Here is a 12128-nt window from a genome sequence, read left to right on the forward strand (position 1 = left end):
GATGCCCTCGATCACAGATGTGTGCGGTGGCACACAGATGCACATGGCTGCGTACTGATGCACTCTGGTCTGCAGGCGGAGGGCTCAGGGCCCCAGGCTGCAAAGGTCAGGAACTGCTGAGATGGCCTCCAAAAAAGCCCATTTTCATGCTCTTATTTCTCCATGAAGCCCCAGATTAGGACCCAGGGGTCCTAAGAAATCAGAATGTTGGTAGTGGGGGTGTGGTTGTTGGGCCAGGAGAGGTGGCAGTTAAACAATTCTGCCGAAATGTGGGTGATGCTCCCCAAGGCTTGAAGGAATGTGGAATGTGCCAAGCGCTGAGCTTGTGCCTCGGAGAGATTCTGCTCCGCGTGCCCCCGCCCACGGCCTGGAGGGCCACACTATCAGACAGGAGGGAAGGCGGCAGGAGAGGACGTGCCTCTGGAGGGCCACACTATCAGACAGGAGGGAAGGCGGCAGGAGAGGACGTGCCTCTGCTCCAGCTGCAGCACTGGCCCACAGGAGAGTGGGACTCGGGCCCGCACCCCGGGAGCTGCAGGCCTGCCCCCTCCAGACTGCCATGGTCAGCTCGGCCCCCCAACTTCCTTAGGTCCGAAGACGGGGTGGGGTGTGTGATCTTCCTCTCCTGGCCCTGCTGGTTTGAGGTGCTGGAGGAGGTCCTGGCTGGGAGGGAGGCACGCTGGCTCCGTTTCTGACACCATCAGTAGCCGCTGGGCAGGACAGACCCTCCTCCTCCTGCCGCTGCTTGCCCCAGACCCGGTGTCTGCACCCCGCACAGAGCAGAGCACTGTCCCCCTGCCCAGGAAAGGCCTGAGATGGCCCTCCAGCCCGACTTCACAGCCGCTGCTTCTGCTCTGGGACCCCACGGTGGGCCATGGAGCACTGCATGAGGCCTTCCATTTCTCTCTTCCCAGGGGGGCTATTTCTTAACGGACAGGCCAGGGGTCAGGATGTTCCGTCCATTCCAGCTTGACCTCAGGCCCAGCCACACCCACCTACCACCCTCCACAGTGGCCCCCACCAGGCCAGAACACAGTTTGGTCTGTGTTCCCCTCTTGATCCCAACAAGTCATGCAAGGCAGACGGGGTCACATGGGGAGCTCGCTGAGTGCCTTAGAGTCCCCTGCCCCAGGGTCCCTGCAAAGCAGTCCAGGAAGAATCAAGACTCAAAATACCCGTAGGATGGGGAGATGGTCATTGGGTTGGAGGCACACCTTGCCTGCATGCATGAGCCACCAGCACTGCTGGCGTGGTCTGCTGGTGGTTTGATCTAGTGGCCCCATACCCAAGCTTAGGTCAAATCCTACCAATTACCCTAAACTTAATATCTGCTTTAATACTAACTTTCAATCACAGGAAAAGCTCTTCCCTAACCATAACCCGAACCCTAGACCTAACCCTTACTATACTCTAACCCTAACCCCTAATAGTAACATTTACTCTGGCATAGGCCTAATTTACCAATTTACCTAAATTTAATATTCATCCTAATCCTAACTTCGACCATAGACACACCTAAATTTTTTTTTTAATTTATTTATTAGTGAGTCACAGTGAGGGTACAGTTACAGATTTATACATTTTCGTGCTCGTTTCCCTCATACAAAGTTCGAAAACCCATCCCTTCACCAGTGCCCATTCTCCACCACAAATAAACCCAACATCCCTCCCACCCCCCCAATCCCATCTCCCCCCACCCCTTCCCCTGCCACTGCCATTGTTCTCTCTCTCAAATTACGTGTTGTGGTTTGCAATAAAGGTGTTGAGTGGTCATTGTGTTCAGTCTCTAGTCTACATTCAGCACTCTTCACCCTTCCCTCATGTGGCCTCCAACCACATTTTACTTGGTGTTCCCTTCTCTATCTGAGCTGCCCTTTTCCCAGAATGTGAGGCCAGCTTCCAAGCCATGGAGTCAACCTCCTGGTACTTATTTCTACTATTCTTGGGGACACACCTAAATCTTGACCCTCACCTGAACCCTAGTCCTAATTATAACCCTAATATCTTGAGTTAGGTATATGCCAGGTCAAGGCTTAGTAGAAGATTTAGGGTTATAGTTAGGAATAGGGTTACTATTAGGGTTCAGGATAGGTTTGGCTATGGTTGAGTTTGAAAATGAAAGTTAGTAGTAGGGTAAATGTTAAATTTAGGGTAATGTTTAGGGTTAGGTCTATGCTTGGGCAAGGTTAGCATTAGAGTTAGGGTTCCGGTGAGGATTTGTGTTGGATTATAGTTTCAAGCATCATAGGTTTAACATTGGGTTGTCCTTTCTCCTCCCGAAGAGAGCTTAGGTTAATCGTATTATCCCACGGCAGTGCTTCTGGGGGCACACCCTATCTCATCAGGCACCCCCAATCCTCTGTGTTTATCTTTAAGTTCCCCTTTGTGCTCTTCTTCTCATACCTGTTAGTCACAAATATCTCCAAATCAGAAACTGTAACCTGTAAAGTCAAACCTTCTGATGAGTCTGGATTTTGTATATGTAAGTGAAATATTGCTTTTCTCTTTCTTTTATGTTCTTTGCATAGCTTTATTTTAGAGTAATGTCCTTTGTTTTTTCTTTTTGGGGTCATACCCAGCGATGCACAGGAGTTCTCCTGGCTCTGCACTCAGGAATTACTCCTGGCGGTGCTCTGGGGACCATATGGGATGCTGGGAATCGAACCCGGGTCGGCCTCGTGCAAGGCAAATGCCCTACCCGCTGTGCTATCCCTCCAGCCCCGCAATGTCCTTTTTGTATAGACACAGGAAGACAGTTAATGCCATGCTTTTGAAATGTAAGCATTAACTGACAGTGAGTAATATTTACTTCTGTGTATCCATCATATTTACTTGACTTAACTTAAGCCTCAGTTGCCCTTAGGTTGACCTTAGTTCCTAACACCCTGAAAGGTGGGTCCTACTGTGGACATGGCAAGCCGTAAGCTACCCTGATTTTGAGAAGGGACAGCTTAAGTGCCATAAGAAGTATGATAAACTAAGAGCATGGTCATGGAACAAACTCTGTCATGACCCAAAAAGTAACTGAATAAGGACCCTGTTGGGGTTAGGAAAAACTAAACTGGCCTGATAAATGAAGTCTGGAAATATAGCAAGATGTCTCCAGGAAAAGCCACCCTTTATCACTGAGTCCAGAGAGACCATTTAACTTAATCTAACTGATAGATAAAAGCCAATATCTCTTACTGTGTTCATACAAAATGACCAGAAATATTATTCAGAAGTGAAGTTAATATGATTGTTTAAATGGACTGCCAGTAAAGGAAAAAGCAATATGCCCTTAGACGGAATTCCGCCCTTGGGCAGATCTCCTAGTGGGAATCTGGAGTGCCAGAGACCCTGCATGATACTCTGTGCTTGGGTGGGTGTCCTAGAAGAATTCCCTGGAGGCAGGGATTTGCATCTGTTCACTGTTCATGTTAACATTCTATCACACCTACGTATAATTGCTTCCCCAATCCTTCATGATGCCTTATATAATAATGCTGAGAGATTTGAACACAGGACCACTGATTACCAGCCACTGATTACCATGCCTGTGGCCCTGTTCCTACACCTGTCGGCTGGGGGAACAGTCATTGGCCCAGACACATGAGGGGACCGCTGGTTATCTCAGGACTGTGATGATGACAGGTTAGGATTTAGGCTTTTCTATTCTTAAATTTTAAAATGAATATTAGTATTAGGTGAATGTTTAATTTAGGGTAATCACAGGGCTAGGCCAATGGCAGGGTAGTTTAGTATTAGAGTTAGGGTTATAACCAGGGTTAGGGGTAGGCTCAGGATTTAGATTAGGGTTAGGACTTAGTTTGGGCTATTGTTGACTACGAATATGAAAGCTAGTATTAGGGTCACTGTTAAAATTTAGGATAATTGGTTGGATTAGGGCTCTGACAGGCTAGGGTTAGTATTTGTGTTATAATTAGGATTGGAGTTACTGTTAGGGTTCAGGAAAGCGTTATGAGTTAGGTTAGGCTATGATTAAGGTTGAAAATGAGAGTATTAGGGTGAATGTTAAATTTAGGTTGATGGTTAGATCTATGCTAGGGTAGAGATTCATCTTAGAGTTAGGGTTATAATAGCGGTTCGATTAGGGTTAGGGTTCGGGTACATTTTAGGATTTAGATTTGTGTATGGTAGAAATTGAAAAGGAATATTAGTACTAGGTGAATATTTTTAACTTTGTTATAGTTTTTGATTGTTAAGATTATTAAAAATTACCCTAAATTTACCATAAGGTCATATTAGGGTTAGGATTATAATTAAGATTAGGGTTTAGGTTAGGGTTACAACTTAGATTTGCTGGTGGTTGACTTTGAACATGACAATATCGAGGTGGATGTTCATTTTAGGTAATCAGTAGGTTTGGACCTATGTGAGGGTAAGGTTAGTATTAGAGTTAGGGCTGGTGTCATAGTTCTGGCTTAGGGTTCAGGTTAGGGTTTAGGTTTGGCTATGGTCAAAGTTAAAACTGAAAGTTAGTATTAGGGTGATATTAAATTTAAGGTAATTGATAAGGGTAAGTTTACACTAGAATAAGGGTTGTATTAAAGTTAAGATTATAATTAGGGTTAGGTTTAGGGTTATCGTTCAGGTTGGGATTAAGTTTAGGTTTGGCCATGATCAAGTTTAAATCAAATTTAACATTAAGATGAATGTTAAACTTAGGGCAATTGGTCAGGCTAGACCAATGCAGGGCAAAAGTTAGTATAAGGTTTAGGGTTATAATTAGGGTTAGGGCTCAGAATAGGGTTATGGTTTAGGTTTGGCTATGGCTAAAATTGAAATTGAAAGTTAGTATTGAGGCAAATGTTAAATTGAGTGTAATGGTTAGGTTTAGGCCTATGCTATGGAAAGGGTTAGTAACAGAATTAGGGATATAATCAGTTTTAGCATTAGAGTTAATGTTTAGGTGAGGTTAGGATTTAGGTTTGGTTATGGTTGAAATTGAAAATAAAAATTTACGTTAGGGTGGATGTTAAACAGTCAACCCCAGTCACTGCACCACCTCCAATAACCACAGAGAAGGGAAGGAGAGGAGACATGAAACAACAAATAAGGAACCCAAATAAAATGCCAGTTAGCCCAACTCAACAGTTTATCACAGGGTGAGATGCCACAATCAAGCAGGATTGACCTTAGGGATCCAAGGGAGTTTCAACACTGCAGCTCCATTGGTACGATATGTCACAGAAGCAGCTAACAAAATGTGGCATCCATCAAGGACAACAACTTCATGAAGCATTATGTGAACCCGTTAGGCATTTTTTTAAGGGGGAGAGGCACACTTAGTGGTGCTTAGAGTTTACTCCTTGTGGGGCTGGGGAAACCAGGGAATCAAACCTGCCTTGGACCTAATCTGGCTGCGTGCCAGGCAAGTGCTTTTCTGACTGTACTATCTTTCCAACCCCGATGACAAAACCTTTCAAGTGAGCTAGTTCAAGGGGCTGGAGGAGGCCCAGGTTCAACCCCCAACTCCATGTACTCCAGTGCACTCCAGAAGTGAGCTCTGAAGTTCTGTGCTGGGATGGTCCCCAGTACAGGTGCTCTGGTGTGACCTCCCCAAACCAAAACAACCAATCAAAATCCAAGACAAGCCTACAACCAACTTACTTAGTGACTTTCTTCTAAGGTGAGAATTAAGATAATGGTGCCCTTCTTATCTCTTCTACTCATGTTAGCGTAAGGGTTTAGTCCTCTGAGCAACCAGGCAAGAAAAAGAAAAAATAAGAAAGGAAGATGTAAAACAGGTTCTATTTGCATATTTATATATAGAAAATCCTAAGAACTCCACCACCAAAACATTGTCAGAACAAATAAGCCAATCCAATAAAGCTGGAGGCTACAAAATTAATATACAAACCAGTTTTTTCCCCGTATACACTAATAGTAATGAACTAGCAACAAAGAACAATGAAGAAATCAGTTCTATTCACAGATGCATCCCAGAAAAAAACAACCTGGATAAATTGAACCCAGGAGATAAACGACCTCTACATGTAAAACTCTAAGAAAAGAAATTAAAGAATACACACATAAATAAAAAGATATTCCCTGCTAATGCAAAGAATTAATATTGTTACAATGCTTATACTTTCCCAAAACAATCTACAGCTTCAATAGAATTCCTAACAAAATTCCAATGACATTTTCCATGGAAACAAAACAGAGACTCCTGAATTATTTAAGGAACCATAAAAGGCCAGCAATAGCCAGAGCACTCTCGTTATTTGTTCTGGGGACCACAGGGACTACTCCTGAGCCCAAGCTCAGGGTCACTCCTGGTGATGTGATCCTCTAAGGTCCATGCAGTGCTATGGATTGAACCCAAGGCCTCTGGCACGTAAATCATGCTCTGAGTCCTACTAGCTCTTTGAGCAATTTTCTGGTCCCCAAAGCAGTCTTTTTTTTTTTTTTCTTTCGGGGGTCACACTCAGTGATGCTCAAAGATTACCCCTGGTGCTGTACTCAGCAATTGCTCCTTGTGATGCTCGGGGGACCGAACCTGGTCGGCTGTGTGCAAGGCAAATGCCCCATCACTGTACTCCTGACCCACTCTGGTCCCCAAAGCAGTCATGAAAAGAACAAAGTTGGGGCTGGAGCGATAGCACAGTGGGAGGGTGTTTGCCTTGTACTGGCCAACCCGGGTTCATTTCCCAGCATCCCATAAGGTCCCCCAAGCACCGCCAGGAGTAATTCCTTAGTGTATGAGCCAGGAGTTACCTCTGTGCATTGCAGGGTGTGACCGAAAAAGCAAAAAAAAAAAAAAAAAAAGAATAAGAATAAGAACAAAATTGGAGGCATCACACCTTTTGACTTCATTATGTTATGAAGCTATTATCATAAAAACATTATGGTACTGGCGTAACAACAGACTCATAGATCAATGGGACAGAACAGATATCCCAGAAGAAAAATTATGCCGAACATTAGATATGATATGACCAATACATATGGCCAAATAGATATGACCAATTATTTTATGACAACGTGGTCAAGAAAATCAATGGGAAGATGAGAGTCTTCTCAATATTGGGAAATATTTAGTAGTGGGAAATCAAGGCAGCCACATGAAACCAAATGACATAACCCCACCCTCTCACACTGTACACATTAATTACTCAACATGGATTAAACACTTGAATGTAATACCCATAACACTCTCAAAAGAAAACATGTGCTGCAAGGTCCTATTATTCCCTTCTCTTTTTCCAGTTTTTATTTGGGCACCGTGATTTCTAGCACTATTAATAATAGAGTTTTAGGCACTCAATGTTCCATCCCCACATCCACCACTAGGCCTTTCCATTCTTCCACCAATATCTCCAGGTCCTCTTCCACCACCAGTATCTGTCTCCCGGCAGACTTGATTCTGTAGGCTGACTCCTGGAGTCAGGTGTCATTGGCCGATTGTCATTCTCTTACTATGTCCCTTAGGCCCCACATAAGAGAGAGATCATTCTGTAATTTTTCCTAACTTCACTCAACATGATGCCCTCTAGGTTCTTAACTAACTTCACTTAACATGATGCCCTCTGGGTCCATCCACATTGCAGCAAATTGTATGGTTTCATCCTTTCTTTTAGCTGAACAATGTTCATTGTGCCTGTAGACCACAATTTCTTCATCCACTCATTCTGTCCTTCGGCACTTGAGTTGTTTCCAAATCTTGGCTAGTGTGAATAGCACTTTAATGAATACAGGAAGGCAAATATCTTTTATAACAATTGCTATTCTCTGTTTTGAAAAAACTGTTTCTGGGTCTTTGGGGGAGATGCCAAGAAGTGGAACTGTTGGTTCATACAGAGACTCATTTCTTCCTTTGTGGGGAGTAGGTTTGGGGTCACACCCAGCAGTGCTTACTCCTGGCTCTGTGCTTAGGGGTCACTCCTGGTAATGCTTGGAGGATCCTATGAGGCACCATGGATGAAAGCAGTTGTGTGCAAGGAAGTGCCTTACTGTCCAGCCTGAAATTTCAATTCTTTTTTTTTTTAATTTTAATTTTTTAATTAGTGAGTCACAGTGAGGGTACAGTTACAGATTCAAACATTTCGTGCTTGTTTTTCCCTCATGCAGTGTTCGAGAGCCCATCCCTCCACCAGTGTCCATTCTCCACCACCAATGAACCCAGTATCCCTCCCACCCCCCAACCCCACCCCCCCTCCCCACCCCGCCTCTGAGGCAGGGCATTCCAATTTGTTTTCTCTCTCTTCTTTTGGGTGTTGTGGTCTGCAATAGGGGTATTGAGTGGCCATCATGTTCGGACACTAGCCCACTTTCAGCATGCATTTCCCTTACCACTTGGGATCTCCACTCACAATTTACTTGGTGTTCCCTTCTTCATTTGGTATGACTTCCCCCCAGCATGTGAGGCCAAGTTCCAAGCTATGGAGTCAACCTCCTGGTCTGAAATTTCAATTCTTAATTTTTTTTCAGAAGGCTATATACTGGTCAAACCAGATGAAATCCCCACCAACAGTGGATAAGGGTTTCTTTCTCCCCACATCGCTGCCACCAGCTGTTTTTGCCCTTTTTGATGTGTGCTAATCTCACTGGTGTGAGGTGATCTCATTGTTGACTTGATTTGTGTTCTCCTGATGACAAGTGATAACTCTTTTAGATATTCCTATTGGCCATGGGCGTGTCTTCTTTCAGGAAGTGTTTGTTCAGCTCTTCTCATTTTTTCATGTCTTCCCCCCTTATGTTATGCTGTATTAGCCCTTTGTCGGACATGTGATAAGCAAATATTTTCTTTCTCTCATTCTGTGTGGTGTCTTTTTATTCATCATTTTTTGCTGAATTGAGATAGTAGTGGTTACTGCTATCTCCTTTTTCCTTTTCTTCTTGTTTTTGGGTGACAACAGTGTGCTCAGGGTTTACTCCTGGCTCTATACTCAGAGACCACCTCACCTTTGGCAGGGCTCAGGGGACTACATGGGGTGGTGGGGATCAAACCTGGGCTGGCTACATGCGTGGCAAGTGTTGTACATGCTCACATCTTTTTTATTTTTATTTTTTCAGTATAGAAGCTCCTTAATTTGATGTATGAACTGTAAGCTCCTTAATATCGGTCTTGGCAATGATTTTTTTTGGGGGGGTCACACCTGGCAGTGCACAAGGGTTACTCCTGGCTCTGCACTCAGGAGTTACTCCTGGCGGTGTTCAGGGGACCATATGGGATGCTGGAATTTAAACCTGGGTTGGCCGTGTTTAAGACAAATGTCCTACCTGCTGTGCTATTGTTCCAGCCCCTTGGCAATAATTTTTTAAAAAATTTTGCACACACAGAAAAAATATTAACACAAGGTAGAACTTATCAAACTAAAAAAATTTTGCACAGCCAAGAAAATCCCTGAGTGCAGAGCCAGCAGTAAGCCCTGAGCATCACTGGGTGTGACTCAAAAAAATAAAAATAAAAACCCCAAAAAGATGAAGATGCTTAACGACTACCACCACTGGTGGACACGGAAATGCAAGTCAAGAGAACAAGGAACAAAATTTTCCTTCACACTCATTAGGATGACTATGATAAAAAAAAAAAAAGAAAGAATGGGAGTTGGGGAAGATGTGGAAGGAAGGTAAAACTCAAGCACTGTGATGTCGACTGTTGCAACTGATGGGAAAGCCAGGACAAAGAGGCCAGAGAGATAGTACAATGCGAGGGCACTTGTCTTGCACGTGACTGATCTGATCAGTTCGATCTAGACACTTCATATGGTTCCCTGAGCACTGTCAGGAGCAATCCCTAAATATAGAGCCAGGAGTAAGCCCTGAGTACTGCTGGATATAGCTAAAACAACAACAACAACAAAAAGAAAAAAATAAGCAAACAAACAGAAAAGAAAAAAAACAAAAAAGGAAAAAGGAAACCAGGATGAAATTTCCTCAAAAAATGACCAGGAATACCATAAAATCCCAACTAATCTATTTGTGAGTGTTTATTGGAAGGAGATTAAAACACTAACTTAAAAAGACATATATGCCCTATCTTAACAGCACTGCTACAATAGCCAAGACACGGAAGCAACCTAACATGCATCAATGGGTGGATGGACAAAGAGTCATGGTATTATATTCAATATACAATATGTCATACAGTGTCTATATTCAATGGAGTATTTTTCAGTCATAAAGGACGAAGGCAACCTGGTCATTAGCAAATCGTGGATGACCCTCAAGGGCACTATGCTAAGAGAAGAAAATCAGAAAAAGATATATATCACTAAAAGAAGAAAATCAAAAAAGATATATACCATATGATCTTTCTAATATGTGGACTCTAAAAGAATTAAAAACAACATTCCAAACCCACAGATATGTAGAACAGATTTGGGTCATTGGGTGTGTATGAAGGATGGATATAATACGTGAAGGGTGTCAAAAGTCATACGCTTCCAGTATAAACAAATTGGGACTGGAAAGATAGTATAGCTGGTAGGGCGGTTGCTTTGCATGTGGCTGATTTGAATTCCATCCCAGGCATCCCATACGGTCCCCAGAGTACTGCCAGGAGTAATTCCTAAGTGCAGAGTCAGTAGTAACCCCTGAATATCAGAGTGTGGCCCCAAATCCAACTCTCCCCAAACTCACAACCTCCCAAAAAACAGTTATAAAAGAATTAAGTTCAGGGTGTGTAAGACAGAGTCTGGGGAGAATAGTTAAAACCCTCTACTGTACTATTAAAAAATTGGAAAGAGAATAAATCTTAAAAGTTCTAGCTGGGAAGAGATGCCAACTAGACTTCGTGTGGTCCTTTTTTAATATACACAAGTATTGAACAACTGTCTACATAAAAGTAATATAATGGTATGTGTCAATTACACTTCAACACACCCCTCTTGGAGATCAATATGTCTATACACAAAGTGAAAACGACTCTACCATCGAACAGGAGAGGGGCAGTGAGAGACCTGCTACAGTGTGGATAGAAAGTGAAACATTATTTTGGGTGCAGCAGCCAGACTCAAAGGACGGGGAGCCTGTGGCTTAGCCCAGAGCAGTGGCCACCACAGGCAAAGCCACAGAAGCAGGAAGCAGGTAAATGAGCCTCTGTGGCGGGGCCAGGAGGAAGCGCGCAGAGACGGCTCTTTCTTCGCACGCTCAGGACACACTGGAGGAGAGTCACACGGGTTGACTTTAATTTGGGAGTGAAGGTCCTATCACACCAGCTGACTGTACAGGAGGAGAGAGATGAAGAATGCCACAGACACTGTGGCCCCTAGTGGCTCAGGGGCTTCCTCAGCGGGGAGCAATACCTGGAGTGGCCCATCTACCTGGAGATACTTTGCGCACCCCCTAGGACGCCCCAGTACCTCTGGTCCTGCCCTCCCAGCAGCTCACTCCCTGCACCCCCACTTGTGGGACCTGAACCCCTGGTGTCTCCCTACAGCTGGGTGGACCGCAGAGCAGTGACCAGAAGGGGTCCCTGTAGGCTCTCAGGGAAGGGGTGGGTGGTAGCGCTGCTTCAGACCAGGCAGGTGGGGCTGCCTGGTGCATCCAGAGGACACCCCATCCCCCAAGGCCTCGCCACCTCCCTCCTCGCCCTGAGCTGCCCTGTCCCTTCCCCACCTGTTGCTTGTGGGCTCCCAGCTTGAAAGTTGTCTTGTGAGGCAAGTGGTACCTATAGGAGGCCAGTGGTCTTCTTGGCCTGGCCATGGGCAGCTGGAACTGAGGGGTCTTGCAGTTCCCTGGTACTGGAGGTACAGAGGCAACAGCTGGGGACTGGGAGCGTGGGCTCCGGCTCTGGGGTCTTAAGTCAACTCTCTGAAGCTGATGGGGCCAGAGCGATAGTACAGAGGGGAGGGCACTTGCCTTGCACACTGCCAACCCAGGTTCAATCCCCGGCACCGCACATGGTCCCTTGAGCCCCGTCAGGAGTGACCCCTGAGTGCAGAGCCAGCAGTAAACCCCATACACAGCTGAGGGTGGCTCCCAAACAAAACCAAAACAAAAAGCTATCAGAGGTTGCCAAGCTTTAGGGTCTCAACCAGCCCCTCTGGGACACGGAGGTGATTGTGCCTGCTGGACCATCAGCAATGTGGGGTGTGGTCTGCAGGGTCCTTCCATGCGCCAGCCCAGGTTAGTCCCAAGACAGGAAGAGCTGGTAACTGGAGCTGGCAAGGGGGGGG

The sequence above is a fragment of the Sorex araneus genome, chromosome 2 (genome assembly GCF_027595985.1).
Source record: "Sorex araneus isolate mSorAra2 chromosome 2, mSorAra2.pri, whole genome shotgun sequence".
Taxonomy (NCBI): Eukaryota; Metazoa; Chordata; class Mammalia; order Eulipotyphla; family Soricidae; genus Sorex; species Sorex araneus.